This window comes from Rhincodon typus, chromosome 4 (assembly GCF_021869965.1).
Source record: "Rhincodon typus isolate 14 chromosome 4, sRhiTyp1.1, whole genome shotgun sequence".
Lineage (NCBI taxonomy): Eukaryota > Metazoa > Chordata > Chondrichthyes > Orectolobiformes > Rhincodontidae > Rhincodon > Rhincodon typus.
Window position 1 is genome coordinate 100,234,116 of NC_063335.1, and position 16,726 is coordinate 100,250,841.

A 16,726-nucleotide genomic window follows, 5' to 3' on the forward strand; every position below is an offset into this window, starting at 1 on the left:
CCCACTCTCCTCTCTAAGTGATGGATTTCCATCCCTTTGCTGTTTTTCTTTTTCACAACTTATTACCCCATTTAAGTTCAATTATGTAGATTTTGGAATCACTATTGCTGACTCCTGTGTATTTTGCCTGATTTCAAAGTAGTACTACAGGCATTTCTGCTATTAAGCATGTTTCGTCAATGTGAATTGGCTATAAAGTAATTGATAAATCAGTGAACGCTGTTTGGATAATGCAAACTTTCTAACTGTACAGATATACCGATTTTCTGTAGCAATCTTGTATAGCACAATTTTCTATAGCGATTTTCTGTATCGTGATTCTCTATAGCATGAGGTCACACAATGACTCAACTACCGCGTTATACCAGAAATACCTGTATATTCAATAATGACCATACAAGATTCAACAACTTATGAAAGCCTTGTTCAGTGTTTCTTGGTCCCTGCCATTGAAGATAATGTTCTCGATCAGTTTGTCACTTGCTGGCTAGCTGTGTTCACTTTGCTGATCTCAGCCATGATGCACTCCTGCAATTAACATCTGCGACCCAGTGAATTCTACGAGAAATATATGGACACAATCTGAGTGTACATTCACACTCAAAAAATACTGCTGCTACGGTGTGTCTAGAACACATGAAAATTGCCCATGAGAAATCATATGTCAGGAGAATTATATTTTGTTCCTCGTCTGTTTCAAAAGCTACAGAGGGACAGAGACATCTTACATTTAAATCCAGGGACATCAGTCAATTGTGGCACCTTTTCTGCTGATTCACTCTTGGATACTCTTAACCCATTTGGTTCAGTATCTGCAGAATATTTTTTCAAACTAAAAAGAAAGTGGGACAAATCCAATCTGGCCAATCATTGCCCCATCTGTCAATTCACGATCATCAATGAAGTAATGGAGATTACCAACAGTGCTATTATGTGACATTTGTTTGCTAATACCCTACTCACTAATGCCTAGTTTGGGTGTTGCCAGGGCCACTCCAGTTCCTGACCTCATTACAGACTCACTCGAAACATGGAAAAACAAGCTGAATTCCAGGCAGGAGGTGAGAGTGACTGCACTTGACATCAAGGCTACATCTCTCTACGGGTAGAGTCGTACTGGTGTCAGAGGTCAGTCTTCTCAGCTCCAGGATCTCTCCACAGAAGTTCCTCGACATACTGTCCTGGGCCTCACAATCTTAGCTGTTTTATTAATGACCTTTCTTCCATTATAACATCATATTGCGTTTAGTTCTTGTCGCCTCATTGTAGGAAGGATGTGGAAGTTTTAGAGAGGGTGCACAGGAGATTTACCAGGATGCTGCCTGGACTGGAGGGCAGGCCTTATGAAGAAAGGTTGAGGGAGCCAGGGCTTTTCTCACTGGAGTGAAAAAGGATGAGAGGTGACTTGATGAGAGGCATAAATTGAGTGGATAGCCAGAGGCTTTTTCCCAGGGTGGAAATGACTATTACAAGGGGGCATAATTTTAAAGTGATTGGAGGAAGATATAGGGAAGATGTCAGAGGTAGGTTCTTTACACAGAGAGTGGTGGGTGTATGGAATGTGCTGCCTGCAGTGGTAGTGGAGTCAGATACTGTAGAGACATTTAAACGACTTTTGGATAGGCACATGGATGATAGTAAAATGTAGGGTATGCAGAGTAGTTTGACCTTAGAGTAGGATAATAGGTTGGCACAACAACATGGGCTGAAGGGCCTGTACTGTGCTGTACTGTTCTATGTTCTATGATCTAGAAATGGAAACACTTGCAGCTAATTGCATCACTTGCGAGTTGTTAGATGCTCTAGCAGTCCATGTCCAAATGCAGCAAGACCTAAACAGTATCCAAGCTATTTTTTGACATGTGGCAATGACCAAGTGACTGGATCAGGGTCTGAGACTCTTTGGGATTCTGGGACTGTAGTTGGGGGTGTGCGCCTGGTAAGTTGTGGAAGACAATTGAATCATGACTCAAGAGTTCGATTAGATATTTAATCGTCTAATTTTTTTTCAGAGTAGCTATTTAATTAACTGCTATGGAACCCTCTGAATGTTCAGACTTAACTGGCTACTTTCAGTTGGTTCCAGGCATAAGGGAATTGCACAGGATAATCTTCAATTTCCCGGGCAGTTCTGCTTTGATGTGGATTTTGCAGGGTCCTGATGCAAACTTCCCATCTCCACTTCCGGAACAATTATCTTGCCATTGGAAAATCTGGGCCACATTGCAATACTCTCTTGAGCATCAGATCTGATTTTTAGATTTTGCTTTTCTCATGGTGGTACGGTCTGATAGTCTGTTGGGAAGATCTGGACAATTGCATCGACAGTTGAAAACAAAAGTGCATATGAAATCACAACCATGGATCAGGGGCAGCAACACAGGAACATAGAAGATAGGAGCAGGAGGAGGCCATTCTGTCCTTCAGGCCTGTTCCACCATTCATCATGATCATGGCTGATCATCTATTCAATAGCTTAATCCTGCTTTCTCCCGATAACCTTTGATCCCATTTGCTCCAAGTGCTATATCTAGTTGCCTCTTGAATATATTCAATGTTTTGGCATCAACTACTTCCTGTGGTAATGAATTGCATAGGCTCTTTGGTTGTAGAAATGTCTTCTCATCTCTGCCCTAAATCATCTACCCCAAATCCTCAGATGTGACCCCTGGTTCTGGATGCACCCAACATCGGGAAAATCCTCCCTGCATCTGCCCTGTCCAGTCCTGTTAGAATTATATCAGTCTCTATGAGAAACCCCCCTCATTCATCTGAACTCCAGAAAAACAATACTAAGCTAGTCAATCTCCTCTCATACATCAGACCCGCCATCCCCGGAATCAGCCTGGTAAACCTTCGCTGCGTTCCCTAAAGAGCAAGAGCATTCTTCCTCAGAAAAGGAGATCAAAATTGCACACAATATTCCAGGGGTGGTCTCACCAAGGCCCTGTATAACTGCAACAACACATCCCTGCTCCTGTACTCGAAACCTCTTGCAATGAAGGCCAATATACCATTTACCTTTTTTACTGCCTGCTGCACCTGCATGCTTACCTTCAGCAATTGATGCACAAGGACACCCAGGTCCTGCTGCACACTCCCCTCTCCCAATTTACAGCCATTCTGTAGTAATCTGCCTTCTTCTTTTTGCTTCCAAAGTGAATAACCGCACATTTATCAAAATTATATTGCATCTGCCATTGATTTTCTCACACACCCAATCTGCTGAGATCATGCTAAGAGACCTCTGCATCCTCATCACAGTTCACCCTCCCACCTAACTTGGTATCATCTGCAAACTTTGAGATGTTACATTTTATTCCCTCATCCAGATCATTAATATACATTGTGAATAGCTGGGGTCTCAGCATCAATCCCTGTGGCACCCCACTAGTTACCGACTGCCAATTTGAAAAGGACCCATAATTCCTACTATTTGTTTCCTCGCTGCCAACAAGTTTTCTATCCATCTCAGTACACTTCCCCAATCCCATGCGTTTTAATCTTGCACATTAATCTCTTTTGTGGGACTTTGTCAAACACTTTCTGATAGTTCAAACATACTACATCGATTGGCTCTCCCTTGTCAACTCTACTAGTTGCATCTTCATAGGATTCCAACAGATTTGTCAAGCATGATTTCCCCTTCATAAATCTATGCTGACTCTGTCTGATCCTGCCACTGCTTTCTAAATGCTCCACAATAAAATCATTGACAATGGATTCAAGAATTTTCCCCATTACCGATGTTCGGCTCATCGGTCTATAATTCCCTGTTTTCTGTATATCTCATTTTTTGAATGTTGGAGTGACATTAGCCACCCTCCAATCAGCATGGACTGTTCCAGAGTCAATAGAATACTGGATCCACTATTTCTCAAGCTACTTTCTTAAGTACTCTGGGATGTACATTATCAGGCCTTGGGGATTTATCAGCCTTCAATCCCAAAATTTTCCCAACATAATTTCTTTACTAATATTGATCTCTCTCAGTTCTTCCACCTCACTAAATCTTGAAACCTCCAACAATTCTGGTATCTGATTTGTGTCCTCTTTTATGAACACAGAAACAAAGTATGTATTCAGATGCTCAGCCATTTCTTTGTTCCCTATTCTATATTCCCCCGTTTCTGTCTGTAGGGGACCTACATTTGTCTTTACAAATCTCTTTTTTTCACATACATATAGAAACTCTTAGCATCAGTCTTTATGATCCCTGCAAGCTTACTTTTGAACTGTATTTTCCCCTTTTTAATCAATCCCTTGGTCCTCCTTTGTTGAATTATAAACTGCCCCCAATCCTCAAATTTATTATTTTTCTTGGCAAATCTGTACGCTTCTACCTTGGATCGGACTCTATCTGTTATTTCCTTTGTAAGCCATGGTTTGGCCATCTTACCCATTTTACTTTGATGACAGACAGGAATAAACAATTGTTGCAGTTCCCTCATGTATTCCTTGAATGTTAGCTGTTGCCTATCCACTGTCATCCCTTTAAGTAACTCTCTCCAATCTATCAAGGCCAACTCATGGCTCATATCTTCACAGTTTCCTTTATTGATATTCAGTACCCTAGTCTCCGAATCAACTACCTCACTCTCCATCTTGATAAAATATTCTATCATGTTATGGTTGCTCTTCCACAAGGGGTATTGCACAGCTAGATTGGAAATGATTCCCTTCTCATTATACAGTACCCTGTCTAAGATGCCCTGCTCTCTCGTTGGTTCCTCCACATTTTAGACAAGAAAACCATCCCGTATACACTCCAGGAATTCCTCCTCTATGGCATTGTGGCCAATTTGATTTGCCCATTCTCAGTGCAAATTAAAATCATCCATGAGCACCAATATTCCCTTATTACAGGCATTTCTAATTTTCTTTTTAATGCCATTCTCTGCATCACCACTGCAGTTTGGGCCCTATATATGACACCTACTAATATTTTTTGTTCCTTAATATTTCTCAACTCTACTCATACAGATTCCACATTGTCAGAGCGAATATCCTTTCACACTGTTGTGTTAATTTCCTCTTTAACCAGAAATGCCACTCTGCCACCTTTTCCTTTTTTCCTGTCCTTCCTAAATACAGAATACCCTGGGATATTCAGTTCCTGTCTCTGGTCACCCTGCAACCACATCTCCGTAACAGACCATTCTGCCTGTTTCATTTCATATCCACCCACCCCCACCCCCCACCAATTCTCTCGGCCCTTGAAATCTGTTTAGACTGTCTAACACAACCTTAAAAATATTCAAATACCAGCATCCACTACTTATGGTACAGAAAATTCAATATTTAGTCACCCTATGAGAGAAGAAATTACTTTCTTTTTCCATTTTAATTGGGAAACAGTAGAATCAGGAGATGTACAAGCAGTCATTCAAGAGAACTCACAGAAATGATGATTTTTAAAAGACATTTAATTGACCCCTCTACAGTTATTAATTCTTCTTATAAAAAGACAAGATTAAAATAAAAATGTGATAAAACAAAGCATAAAATGCATTTCCCCTATATTTCAAAATATAGTGTTCATGGAATTCCCATTATTAAACAAAATAAACTACTAAGAATAAATCACTTCCTGGTTCATTTACAGATTCATCTTTTAAATGATTTCCAAAAATATCATTTGGTGAATAATTGGCAGCAATGTGGATCATTATCTTAATTGCATGCCATGTGTGAAAATGTTCATACTGGACTTATTTAATTGACGTGTCAATATTAATACTTTGTCTTCTAAATATTTCTACCCACTTTCAAAATTCAAATATATCTCTATCAAATAAAATTAATCAAAATAATGCTGTAAATTGTTGCAAATGACGTTGTAGCCCAGGCTGCTGTGGGAGGTAAGGTAAGAGGTTGTTGGGGCCCTGGTGGAGATATTTAATACTTTTCTGGCCACAGGTGAAGTGCCAGATGACTGGAGGACAGCTAATGTCATTCCTTTGGGATAGGCCAGTTAATTACAGACCAGTTAGTGGTAGGGAACTCATTGGAAAAAAAATCTGAAGGACAAAACTTGAAAAAGCAGGTATTCATCAGAGATAGTTAGTATGGATTTGTTAGAGTGAGGTCCTTTCTGGCTAATTTCACTTTTTTTATATATAATGATGACTAAGTATATTGACAAGGGAAGTGCAGTTGATATGGTTTACATGGACTTCAACAAGCCTTTGACAAAGTCCCACATGGAAGAGGTAAGAGCCCATGGGATTCAAGTCAAGTTGGTAGACTGGATCCAAAATTGGCTTTAAAATAGGAGGCAAATTTGGAGAGTTGTTTTTGTAATTGAAAGCCTGTGACCAGAGGTGTACCACAGGGTTCGGTGCTGGGGTCCTTGTTATTTGCTATTTACATTAACAACTTGACTGTAAATGTAGAAGTTATAATTGGTAAGTTTGCAGATACACAAAATTGTGGGTGATGTTAATAGTGAAGAGGATGGTCTCAGGATACAATGTGACATTAATCTGCTGGTAATTTGGGCAGACCAATGGCAGATGAAAGTAATCCTGATAAGTACAAGGTGATACATTTTGAGAAGTCTAAAACGGGATGGATAGACACAATGAATGGAGTACTGTGGAGCAAGAGGACTTTGGTGTATAAGCCCATAAATCCCTGAAAGTGTCAACAGAAGTCCAGAGGTGGTGAAGAAGGCACACAGAATGCTTGCCTTTATTAGCTGGTGTATAGAATATAAGAACAAAAAAGTCTTGTTTCAACTTTATAAAGCATTGGTTAGGCTGCAGATGGAATACTGTGTGCAGTTCTAGCTGCCACACCTTTGGAAGGATGTGATTGCACGAGAAAAGGTGTAGAGGAAATTCACCAGTTTGTTTGTCTGGGATGGAAAGTCTCAGTTATGAGCAGAGACTGGATAGGCTGGATTTGTTTTCCCTGGAGCAGAGGAGACTGGGCGGGGGTAACTGATTAAGGTATGGTTTCTAATGGTTACAAAGTGCAGAGCTACCACTCAGGCATTGATAAAGTGGCCAGGATTGTCAAAGGTGATTGAGGATCTTACAACTGACAGTGAAACTTGCGCCATTTACAGCCTGAGCAGAAAAAAAACACTTAACCTCATGAGGCCATGGGAATGTAATATCTATCATTCACTTGAGTGCCTTTACTCAGTTTATTCCCATATCTCTTTATATCATTCATGTTTAGAAATCTGTCAATATCTACATTAAGCATATTCAATGTCTGAGCTTTCACAGTCCTCTGGGATTGAAAATTCCACAGATTCACAATCCTCTGAGTCCAAAGGAAATCTTCCCTCATTTCCCCCTTATTTTGAAATTGTGTCCCTGGTCCTAGACTCCCCAACCAGGGTAAATATCTTACCTGCACCTACTTTGTTTATCACTTTAAGAATTTTATAGGTCTTAATGAGATCACCTCTCTTCTTCAGAAAATCTAAAGAATACAAGCCTACTTTCCCCAATATTAAGTGCCTTATGCAAATTCATCTTAACCTCTTTCCACTTACAATTTAGTCATACAGCATATAAACATGCCTTTCCGCTCAACATCTCTTTGCCAACCAACAGACACCAATCTACACCAATCCCATTTGCTTGCATATGGTCTGTAGCCTACCATGCCCTCATGTTTTAAGCATTCATCCAGAAGCTTCTTAAATGTTGTCTCCACCAACTTGTCAGACCCTATCAATAACACACCAACTTTTGTATCATCTTCATACATACTAATTATACCTTCTACATTCACATTCAAGTCATTAGTGAATATAACAGCAAGGGTCCCAGCATCAGTCATAGTTGTACACCATTGGTCACAGGCTCCAATTGCAAAAACAATACTTCACCATCAAATTTTGCCTCCTATTTGCAAATCAAATTTAGATCCAGTTTGCCAACTTGCCTTGGATCATTTTGTACCAGCCTTCCACAAGGGACCTTGTCAAAGGCCTGGCTGATGTCCATGTAATCCACATTAACCGCATAACCCTCATCAATATATTTAGTCACTTTTTCAAAACACTAAATTAAATTAATCAAACAGGATCTCCCTCTAACAAATCCATACTGACTATTCCTGATCAATTCCTACCTTTCCAAGTATTGATTAATCCTGTCCCTCAAATTTTTTTTCAATAAATTCCTTACCATTGAAGTCAGACTAGGTTGTCTGTGATTAACTGATCTATCACGGCTGCTCTTTTTAAACAGATGAATCACATTAGTTATCATCTACCAATGGCCAGCCAAGTATTAAATATATCACCTGAGGTCCCATCAATCTCTTCCCTTTCCTCCCATTGCAATCTGGGATGCACCTCATCCGATCCTGGAGATGTATACACCTCTGTGCCCAGTAGAGCATCTACTATCTCCTCCTTATTAATCTTAACATGTTTTAGAACCTCACCAATGTAACCCCTGACAACAATATCTTTCTCTTCTGTGAATACAGATGGGAAGTATTCATCAAAGACTTCAGTCACATCCACTGGCATATGCATAGGTTGCATCTTCAGGTCCAGTAGGTCCTAGTCTTTTTCAAAGAATAATCTTTTTAATCTTAATATATTTATAAAACGGTTTACCTCAATTCTATCTGGCAAAGATATTTTGTGGCCTCTCTGTGTCCTCCACATTTCTTTTTTCAGCAACTCTCCACACTCTCTATACCTATGAAGGGCTCTCCTATTTTTAATACGCTGTACCTGATGCGCGTCCTTATTTTTCATTATCAAACACTATATTTTGACAAGAGTTTCTTGGATTTGCTACCCTTGTCCTTCACTCTTAGAAGAAAATCCTGGCCCTGAATTCTTACTATACTACTTAAAGAAGACTCCCACTTTCCAAATGTAGAAGTACCTGCGAGTAACTGCTCCCAGTCTATGTTTACCAGGTACTTTCTAATGATATCCTAATTGGCCTTCCCCGAAATTAGACTTTTACCTTCTGCGCTGTCCTTATCCCTTTCCATCATGGTTTTGTAACTTACCAAGTTAAAGTCACAATCTTCAAAATGCTCGCCCACTAAAACTTCAACCATTTGACTGGCTTCATTCCCAAGGATTAGGTCGAGCACTGTCCCATCTCTATCTACGTACTGGCACAAAAAGTTCTCTTGGATGCACATTAAAAATTCCACCCTGTCTAATCATTTCACACTAAGGTGACCCCAGCTAATGTTAGCAAATTTGAATTCCTCTACAATTATTACCCCTTTTCTCTCATACCTTTCTGTTATATGTCTACATATCTGCTCCTCTATCTCCCTCTGATAGTTGGGAGGCCTGTGGTATAATCCCATCAAAGTAATCACTCCCTTTTTACTTATAAACTCTACCCACATGGCTTCATTTGAAGACCCTTTGAGAATAATCTCCCCTTTTACTGCAGTGATAGTTCCCTTTGTCAATAATGCAATGCCCAAGTGTCTCTTAAACCCCTCATCGCATCTTAAGTTCATATATCTTGGAAATTTGAGCTGTCAGTCCTGTCCTTCCATGTCTCAGTGATTGCAACAATATCATATACCCAACTGCTGATCAATGGTCTAAGTTCATCCACTTTACTAGTTAAGCTCTTTGTATTAAAATAGAATTAAAATTTAGGTTTCTGTACTTCTCATGTGTCCTATCCTACCTATTCCTTCTAGATTGTGTACTATCTGCAAGTTCTGCTGGTCAGCCCTAGCATTCCTTTTATGTCTGATTGGACATTGCTCCCAACTTTACATCTAATTTGTGCCCCATCCCCTATCAATAATCTTTGCCCCAAATAATAAAACTTAACATATTGTAGGCCCATCCTGCTGTAGTTAATGATTTTGTACATAAATACTGGGGTTCTGCACACCCTTTACAGTAGCAACATTTGTTTTAGACTGCCTCCATGATTTTCCTGTCAAAATATCTGACGTCACACTTCATCTGCAATGAAATGTCCATTCTACCAACCTGTCTCTCTCTGTTTGAAGTTGTACACTATCTTCCTCTTTGTTTACAACATTTTAAAGCTTCATAACTTCTGAAAACTTTGGAATGTTCCCCTATACACCAAGGTCTAGACCGTTAATATATATCAAGAAAAGCAACAGTCCTAATATTGATCTTTGAGTAACTCCACAACAAATATTTTCCCAGCGTAAGAAATATCTATTAACCATTACTCGCTGAGATAGCAAGAATTGCAGATGTCTAGTAAACCCAAAACGTCAACTTTCCTGTTCCTCTGATGCAGCCAGACCCGCTGTGAACCATTAGTCTCTGTTTTCTATTCCTCATTCAATTTTGAATTGTGAACTCAGAGGTGACAATAGATACTGTGGAGGTGTGAGTAGTCCCTTCACTCTCATGGATCTTCATTCCACAGTATCCTAATTGCTTTGGCCTTCTCCCACCCTCCGATACTTTTATTTCATCAAGAGGTCACACCCAAATTTCAAGTTTTGTAATGGAGTTAACATGAGAAAATGTATGGGAACTTCCCAATTCCCTATTCTGTGGAAGGGAACAATGTTTGTAATTCTCCAATCCTGAGACACTACCTTTGAGACTAGGGAAGACTGAAAAATTATACTAGCTCCTCCACAATATCTATTCTATCTTCAGAGTTCCTGGATAAAATCCAACTGGTCCTAATGCTTTGTCATCTTTAAGCACTGACAACTTATTCAATACTTCTTCCTTATCAATTTTGAAACTCCTAGCAGCTAAATTTTTTGCATGTTCTGATTAACAGCTTCTTCCTTCTTAAAGACAAATACAAAGGAGTCATTTAATATCTTGGCTCCTACTTCTATGTATAAGTCCCCTCTTTCGTGCCCATTTCTCCTTTTGATATACTTCATCATTTATATGCCTCCAGAATACTTTGGAATTCCTCTTCAATTTGGCTGCCAGTCTCTTTTCATAAGCTATCTTTGGTTCTATTATATGTTTTACTTACTTGCATTTTGAATAAAATCAACCATTTAAGGGTTTTGGAATAATATCCACTGGGAAAGAGCAGGAAAATTTTAAGATTACAACAGTACTCCATTGCATTCTTGGGTCACAGAGTTATAGAGTCATAGAGTCCTACAGCTCAGATTCAGACCCTTTGGTCCAAACTGATCTCTGCTGACCAACATGTCCATCCATACTAACCCCATTTCTCTGCACTTGTCCCATATCTTTCTCAACCTTTCCTATTTATGTATTCATCCAAATACCTTTTAAATATTGATAATGTGCCCGTCTCAACCACTTCCACTGGCAGCTCATTCCATATACATACCACCCTCTGCGTAAAAAAGTTGCCTCTCAAGTTCCCATGTATTCTTTCCCCTCTTACCATAAATTGATGCCCTCAACTCCTCGATTCACTACGCCAGGGAAAAAGACTGAGTGCATTCACCCTATCCATGCCTTGCGTGATCTTATACACTTCTACGAGATTCCCTCTCAGTCACCCATTCTCTAAAGAAAAAAGTCCTAGCTTGTCCAACCTCTGCCTATAACTCAGTCCCTTGAGCCCTAGCAACATCCTTGTAAATTTCTTCTGGAATCTTTCCATTTTAATAACATTCTTCCTATAGCTAGTTGACCAAAACTGAACACGATGCTCCAGGTGTGGCCTCATCAATGTCCTGTGCAACTGCAACATAACTTCCCAACTTCTACACTAAATGCCCTGACTGATGAAGGCCAGTGTGCCAAAAACCAACTTCACTGCCCTGTCTACCTGTGACTCTACTTTCAGAGAACTGTGCACCTGAACTTCAAGATCCCTCAGTTCCACTAAAATCCTTAAGGTCCTACCGTTTACCATGAAATTCCTACCTTGATTTGACTTTCCAAAATGCAACACCTCGTGCTTATCTATATTAGACTCTATTTATCATTTCTCAGCCCACTTCCCCAGCTGATCAAGATCCTGCTGTAATTTCTGATGACCTTCCTCACTGTCCACGATACCACCTATTTTAGTGTCATTCGCAAACTTACTAATCATGCCTTGCACATTCTCATCCAATTCATCTCATCTCATCTCATCTGTCCTTGTGGAGGAAAGGAAAACATAATAGAATAAATATATATGAGCTCTGGAAGAAGTGGGTTTTATGGGCTGGGTGGCGTTTTCTCCTATCAGACTGCCTATTATTCTTAGAACTCCTGCCTTTATGATTTAACCCCTTCATGTTATATAAACATTTCCATGTTTCCATTATAAAAATAGAATTAATGACTTGGAATAACAATAATACTTCCCTTAAATTTAAAAAAAAAGTCTCTTCAGGCTTTTAACTCAGTGAGCTATTGGAGAAACTAGGATGAGCTGAAATAGCAACTGCTCAGAGATATTTTGTTGTGCCACAGACCTGTTGCCATCAATCAAGATGAAGCCTATCAGGAAAGCAATGAGCAATCTAACAGCTAAAGTAAGTTATATATCTAGTTCATCCTATGCAATCCTGTTTTATGATGGTGAAGTAATGCCTTCATTCTAACCTCCTTGGAATGATTATGTTATCATAATTAACTTTTGGGCTTCAATCATTGTGCTGTCCACTCAATTTGTAACTTCCTCACATTAATTTCATAAATTAAAGTAATGCACATATTAAAAGCAGGTATAGATGGTGGAAAGTAAGTAAAAAGCTGTAATTTAATCTTGGAGTTCAGACATTGTCCATAAATTAATGTGTCATCTGAACAAGGAGATCACATTGAACATTGTTACTCATTACCAATCATTCCTCATCTTTCTTTTAATCCACGTAAGATCAATGGAAGCCTGTTAGATGCTTGCCTGTTTGTCTTCTTAGTTGGATCACACAGCTCCAAACAAGAATGAAACCTTAGCCTAGATTGATGAGAGCATACGTAATGAATATTAGACCAGTATCCAGTCTCAAAACTCATTATTAGTGTGAGAGAAGTTAAAAAAATCCAAGAACTGCAGAGTTCAAGCATGCATTAGTGATCAGTTGAACTTTAGTCACTTAAGAAGTTGTTGCTCCCATGTCAGGGTATTGGTAGATTATTGGGACAAATTCAAATAGGAGACACTTTCCACATGTGCAGAAATCCAGAATGAGAGGGCATAGTCTACATAAATAAAACAAGGAGTGAAATCAGGATAAACCTCTTCACACCAGGCTGATGGAATATGAAACTCCTTGCCGCAAATGAAAATTAATGCTGCTTCTACTATTAAATTTGAAATGGATTGGTTGATTTTTATTCGTCAAGGGTAATAAGCTTACAGAATTAGCTTGCAGATCAGCCATAATCTTACTGTGTGGTGGAACAGGTTAAAGGAGTTAAATAGCCTCCTCCTGTTGTCATGCTTCAATTTACATTAAAGAAGAGATGGAGTTGTGAGACTGCACATGAATTTTTCTCAGACAAACTTTGCTGGTTGGACAAGATATAACAACAATCAAAGCGTATGGAGTGAAAGCATGAAGAGGATACTCAGTTGGATGATTAACCATGATGATATTAAACGATGGAGCAGGCTCAAATGTCCGAATAGCCTTATCCTCCTCCTATTATCTATGTGCTAGCTTGAGGCAGTCCATCTAGTAACTGTGGCAGCTGTAACTGTATACAGTGGTCTGCTGGGCTATTTCAGAAGTCGGTGGGAAGGGTGTCATGGATAGGTGAGTCGGAAGATGGACAGGTTGGGGGAGGAGCGATTTTGAAGCTGGTGAAGCCAATATGAAATGCTGTTCCTCCAGTTTATGTTTGGCCTCATTCTGACCTCCCCTCTCAACTCTGTCCAAGGCCCCAAAAAATTCTTCCAAATCTGGCAGACATTCACTCACACTTCATCTAACCTCATCTACTGTATCTGTTGTTCCCGATGTGGTCTCCTCTATATTGGGGAGACCAAACGCAAATTTGAGGACCCGTTTGCAGAGCATCTGCACTCTGCATGCACCAACCAAACCGATCTTCTGGTTGCCATCCACTTTAACCCCCCTCCCACTCCCCTGGTGACATGTTTGTCCTTGGCTTCTTCCACTGTCAGAGTGAAGCAAATGTGAACTGGAGGAACAACACCTGATATTTCACCATGGCAGCTTACAGCCCAATGGCCTGAATATTGACTTCACCAGTTTCAAAATCTCTCCTCCCCTAACCTGTCCATCTTCTGACTCACCTATCAGCATATACCCTTCCCACTGACCAACCACAATAACCCCCTACCTGCATCACCAGTTTCAAGATCTCACCACCCCCAACCTGTCCATCTTCCGACTCACCGACCCACTCCACCCTTCTCACTTATCAATCACAATAACCCTCTACCTGCATCCACCTATCTCCATGTCACCTATCTTTTATTCCATGGCATGGGCACTGATATTTAATATCTTCTGCTGGGCCTACACTTGGCACCTCTGTCTTAAGAGAATTATCCTTGAAAAGTGGATGGATTCTATTTCTCTTCTGTGATTAGGTCATCCTTCCCTTAGTGGGTTTTCTCTGTGAGTCGTCCTGATTTATTCCGTTCTGAGTAAAATTGGAATAGCTTTACTCAAAGTCAAATCTTCATGGGTCTGTAATAGAGCTGACAAAGACTCATCAATTGCCAAGACAATTCTGCTCCTTATGAATTCTGATTGCAAAGTCACAGTTTTCCATGAAAGATCATTAATCAAATTATTTACCGATTCCTCTGGATGTTGAACAATTCTGTTAATTATTTTGAGAATTTTGTCTATTCTCAGATTAAAGAAATTGTCAAAAGTTTGAAGGAACTATTTAAGCTTTCTTATATATTTTAGTGGTTTGTAATGTAATCAGTTATATGCTGTATTGAATACAGTCAGGCTAGTTATTTAAATAAACTGTGGAGCTGGAGAAGCACAGCAGATCAGACAGCATTGGAGGAGCAGGAAAGTTGACGTTTTGGGTCTGGACCCTTCATTAGGAAATGCTGTGCTTCTCCAGCTCCAAATTGTATTGACTCTGACTTCCAGCATGTGCAGTTCTTACTATCTACAAGGGTAGTTACTTGTTCAAATTGATATTTAGATGTTTAATTAGCTCAATTATATATTTAATTTTGAAGCAGTTCTGTAACTTCAATGCAAGAGACCTAAAAGGTATGGCAGATGAATTCAGGACATGATTGGGAACATGGGACTGGGATATCATAGCAATTACAGAGATGTGGCTCAGGGATGGACAGGACTGGCAGTTTAATATTCCAGTGTAGGATAGAAAGAGGAGCATGAGAGGAGGGGAAGTGACGTTTTTGATTAAGGATAACATTAAGCTGTACTTCGAGAAGATATTCCTGGGAATAGTTCCAGGGAAGTTATTTGGGTGGATCTGAGAAATAAGAAAGGGATGATTACTTTATTGGGATTGCACTATAGACTCCACCCCCAGTAGTCAGTGGGAAACAGAGAAACAAATTTGCAATGAGATCTCAGTTATCTGGAAGAATAGTAGGATGGTTACAGTCGAGGATTTTAATTTTCCATATATAGACTGGGACTGCCATAGTGTTAAGAGCATGGATGGAAAGGAATTTGTGAAGTCTGCAAAAGAAAATTTTCTGATTCAGTAGTGGATACCAACTAGAGAAGGTGCAAAACTTGACCTCCTCTTGGGAAATAAGGCAAGGCAGGTGACTGAGGTGTCAGGGGGGGAGCACTTTGGGGCCAGTGACCGTAATTCTATTAGTTTTAAAATAGCGATGGAAAAGGATAGACCGGATATAAAAGTTAATGTTCTAAATAGGAAGAAGGCCAGTTTTGATGGTGTTAAGCAAGAACTTTCAAAAGTTGATTGGGGGCAGACGTTCACATGTAAAAGAACAGCGGGAAAATGGGAAGCCTTTAAAAATGAGATAATGAGAGTCCAGAGACATTATTTTCCTGTTAGGGTGAAGGACAAGGCTGTTAGGTGTAGGGAATGCTGGATAATTTAAGAAATTGAGGTTTTGGTCAAGAAAAAGAATGAAGCATATGTCAGGTATGGACAGCAGGGATCAAGTAAATCTTTCAAAGAGTATAAAGGCAGTAGCAGTATATTTAAGAGGAAAATCAGGAGGGCAAAAAAGGAGACATGAAATAGCTTTGGCAAATAGAGTTAAGGAGAATCCAAAGGGATTCTAAAAAAATACATTAAGGACAAAAGGGTAACTAGGGAGAGTAAAGGGCCCCTTAAAGATCAGCAAGGTCACCTACGTGTGGAACCGTAGGAGATGGGGAAATACCAAATGAGTATTTTACATCAGTGTTTACCGTGGAGAAAGATAAGGAAGATAGAGAAACTGTGGAAATAAATAATAACATCTTGAAAAATGTCCATATTACAGAGGAGGAGGTGCTGAACATCTAAAACACTTAAAGGTGGATGAATCCCTGGGACCTGATCAGGTGCACCTTAGAATCTATGGGAGGTGAGGGAAGTGATTGCTGGGCCTCTTGCTGAGATATTTGTATCATTGATAGCCACAGGTGAGGTGTCGGAAGACTGGAGGTTGGTTAATGTTGTGTCACTATTTAAGAATGGTGGTAAGGAAAAGCCAGGGAACTATAGACCGGTGATCCTCACATTGGTGGTGGGCAAGTTGTTGGAGGACATCCTGCGGGACAGGATTTACATGTATTTGGAAAGGCAACGACTGATTAGGCATAGTCAACATGGCTTTGTGCATGGGAAATTGTGCCTCACCAACTTGATTGAGTTTTTTGAAGAAGTAATGAAGAGGATTGA